The sequence below is a fragment of the Anas platyrhynchos genome, chromosome 3 (genome assembly GCF_047663525.1).
Source record: "Anas platyrhynchos isolate ZD024472 breed Pekin duck chromosome 3, IASCAAS_PekinDuck_T2T, whole genome shotgun sequence".
Classification (NCBI taxonomy): Eukaryota; Metazoa; Chordata; class Aves; order Anseriformes; family Anatidae; genus Anas; species Anas platyrhynchos.
This window is the reverse complement of record NC_092589.1, coordinates 84,412,786-84,416,953: the sequence shown is the minus strand read 5'-3', so window position 1 is coordinate 84,416,953 and position 4,168 is coordinate 84,412,786.

The following is a 4,168-nucleotide window of genomic DNA, read 5'->3' as shown; positions in this document are numbered from 1 at the left end:
TATCAAATTTCAGTGACATGGAGCACATTTCTGTGTTGTTACTTATGGATGCTGTGCTATTCAAGTGCTGCAGAGTATTTTGCTAGAAATGATAGAATCGTAATCTGTAGAATAAACTAGGATATAATGCCTGTGATTTATGAATAGTTTTGCTGGAATAAAGATGCCTCATAACTAACATACTTAGAAAACAATACCCAGAATTTCTTGGAATGAAGTCTACTTGTCCCTCCCTTCCTTGTTTTGTATAGAATAATAAACTGCAAATCTTTGAGTTTTGTTTTGTTTTGCTTTGTTTATTTATTTATTTATATAACTCTGCAACTCTGCTCCTCTGGGAAACAGGGACTGTGCTGGGAACAAGGAAAGATGCTCCATAAATTAGGGTGAAACATGCCAGATGTTAAGATTTTATTCTGTGATCAACACACCAAGGAAGAGCGATGCTGTGCTATCACATTAGCAAGAGGACAAGATGAGAAAATCTAGGCTACATAGCTTGCCACAGCTGTGCAAAAAACCATAAAGGCTGTCACAAGATTAATCCGGTACCAAATTAAAGGACAGACTGTAAGTATTGGAGGCAATTTATTCTTTTCAGAATTTAAAATTGACTGAGAGGTAACTGCAAGTGTTGGAGGCGGGACAACTGTTCAAGAATTTGATTACGGATATTTGATGGCTACAAAGAGAGCTGTATGTTCTAACTGCTCACAGGAAAAAAAAAAAAAAAAAGGCATTAGTGTATTCCAAGCTTAAATATCACAATGTATTTTTAAGGGAATAAGGGCATGTCTAACAACTATAATGAATTTTTAGAATTAGATTATAAGTTTGGTGAATAAAAATAACGGCAAGTTACATGTAGTATCTACACTGTGTTCAGTGAAGAAAAATATGTTAAAAAGCCAACAAGCATTTAGATGGGGCCTGAGCTAGTTCAGATTTTAAACAGCTATGGGTAGTAAACTGGCATAGGCGTGATCTTTCTTGATTTTTTTTTTTTTGTAATTATTGAAAGGCAATTCAGAACATTCAGGCTGTAGAGAGAGGATCACAGAGTGAAGGTCACACAAAGAAAACAGGACTATATGCTAGAAATTTGTCATTTTGAAGAAGTTTTAAAGGGCAAAACTATCAGTAAAGGACATAACTGATGTTATGAAAGAGCTGTATCAGCCCTATGCCTTCCTTAAAAGGGAAATACTCAGGATCAGTTGATACATGACATTTAACTTTTAGGTAGTTGATGCTGGAATAATGCTTAAATTCTGATCTACCTTTAAAAAGAAGGAAATTTCCTTTACCGAAAGAAAAACATCACTAATAGATGCAATGTTCAAGATAATAAAACTTATCCAAAGAATGTTAATTGTAAATACACAACTGTAATAGAATATACCATGAAAATTATTTATTTATTTATTCTAACAGAGGAATGGTACTAAGAGCATCAAACTCAAACTGGAAGGGAGATAACATTTTCAGTAACAGTAGAGCAGAAGAGTGCTGAAACATGCTACAGTGGAGGAAGTGGATTCTCCTAATGCTACTGTGGACAAGAAGTATCTCTCAGAAAGCTATTCCACTTGCTTCCCAATAGTTTCCTGCAACCTCAACTTAATACTAATTTAATTTAAAAAATAACCAAATAAGAAAGTGATTTTTTTTTTTTTAAAAAGGTACAAATATAGTTCATTACTCAACCACTTTTTCATTGTTACATTTATCTGTAGATTTACATCTAATTTCTACTAATATGAATGAAATCAAACATGCATGGGTGGCTTATGTCAAAACTTCACTCTCTATTCTTGAATGTTTAAATTTTACCTTTAGTTTCATGTTGTAAGGTGGATACAATATGTTTTCCCTTACAATACCATTTCTTTTAAAACATGACAGATTGTGGAGCTCAGCATTGTTTGAGAGAAAAAGCAATTTATTTTTTTTAAGTGAAATTGAACCCTGAATTTGTTAGTACGCTTGTCCATCAACAGCATTGGAAAGCTCACTAGGGCAGCCTTTTTACAGATCCACAACTTTGAGAAATTTGATAATGTAGTATGGAAAAATGGTAAATACGTTCAAAGTTTGTTTCTTTATAACTAAGGTACAAATGTAACCCAACAACTTTATTCTTGCAACATAGTCCTACTTGTCATAAGTGGTACAGGCAAATCCCTCTGTTGCCTACCATTTAAACCACCTGAGATATGTAAGAACTGCAAGGTTCTTAACTCTGTAATAATATTCCTTTTCAAAATTGTATTTTTTTGGGGTGTGTGGGAGGGTGGTCTATTATGACTAAGCTACAGTGAAGAGTTTTTTTTTTGTTTGTTTGCTTGCAGTTGCTTTGATTTGGCTGCTAAAACCCAGGCAGCTACTGAATACATAAATTTAAAGATCTGGCAAGTAAGAAGGACTGGTAGAATGACTCTCTGCAGAATTTGTGCTTTAATTGTAAATGTAGTCTCTAGCTGTGTTTCACTAAATCCTGGGCTGACACCACAGCTGCTGAGCCAGAAGACAGCAGATGCTGCAGATGAAGCTCCATCCTCACTGTGGTCAGCTGCAATGCAAATGTATGCTGCTCACGACTACCCTCAGCTCAATTCCTTTGCCTTTTACAAATTCCCACCACTAGCTCTGTAAGCAGGAAGACATACTAATGATTTGCATGAAGAGACAAAATGAAACGACAGGAGCAATGGGGAAAAGACCCTTAAAAAAAAATATTACACACTTCTATCTTCACTGGGAGTTTGTGCACCTGCAGAGATCCACAGCTTACCTGGAAAGAGCACTACATAATCACCAATTCTACATTTTCACCAGTAAGTGTTAGAAACTGACATTAAGAGTCTTGAGAAGACACAATTCTGATTCACAAGTCCAGCCATGATGTTGTTTTGTTTGGTCTCTGCTGTATATGGTACCAAAGACAGCTCTAATCTTTCCTTAAAGGACGAAAGCATAGGAGATGAGGTAGAAGCTACATGAGGTTTCCTTCTTTAAGAGGGAATTTGAGCACTAAATTTTATTTAAGCCTAATAAATAAAAACAAAAAGTCTGAGTCATGCTGCCCTTTCAGCATCAATGGATTAACAGGAGAAGGCAGGTTCCTGACTTTCCATTGTGTTTATTGAATTTTCTAATTATGATGATACATAAGCATTGGTTTAATACTTTTGAGATGCAGATGACAACATCGAGAGCTTTTACAACTGTTTATGGAGAGAGACAGCCCTGTCCAAGATCACAGTCCCACCTGAAGGGAGACAGATGAAATACAGTGGTTTCACTGATGCCCTTACTTGCACATGAGCTGTATTCAAGTGGAAAAAGACAAATAGATGTGAACTATATGGAAAATCCGATGCTAAAGGGTAAATGCCAGTGAGTCCTAGCAAGGACCCACTGTAACACTTGAGGGCAGGTAGCACAGCAGGCCAATAGCTTTGTTGGATCGGTGTGTGAGGCGGCTCAAGGACACTGCCCAATTGCCATGATGAATAAAAGCCACAAAGATGTTAGACACTGGAACAGGCTGCCCAGGGAAGTGGTGGAGTCACCATCCCTGGAAGTCTTTAAAAGACGTTTAGATGTAGAGCTTAGGGATATGGTTTAGTGGGGACTGTTAGCGTTAGGTCAGAGGTTGGACTCAATGATCTTGAGGTCTCTTCCAACCTAGAAATTCTGTGTGATTCTGTGATGGAGAAGGAACTAGAGCACCTGTTGTATGAGGAGAGGCTGAGGCTGCTTAGCGTAGAGAAGGCTCAGAGGCTTCTCACCCATGTGTATAAACACCTGGTAGAGGAATTAGGGAGCTAATTCTCCTCAGTGGTATCCACTGACAGGGTCTTCAAAAGACGTTTAGATGTAGAGCTTAGGGATATGGTTTAGTGGAGGACTGGTTAGTGTTAGGTCAGAGGTCGGACTTGGTGATCTTGGAGGTCTCTTCCAACCTAGATGATTCTGTGCTATGAGGGAAGGGGCACAAACTGCTCCGATAACTACAAGCAGCTGAGGGCAGGCATCGAGTTCACGCTGATTTCTCAGAGGTCTCCCCCCTTTGGGCTAACAGCAAATGGCCGCCGCCCCCTCAGCGCCCACACGGCGCCGGAGCCTCCCCAGCAGCAGCAGCGGCAGCAGTAGCACCACTAGC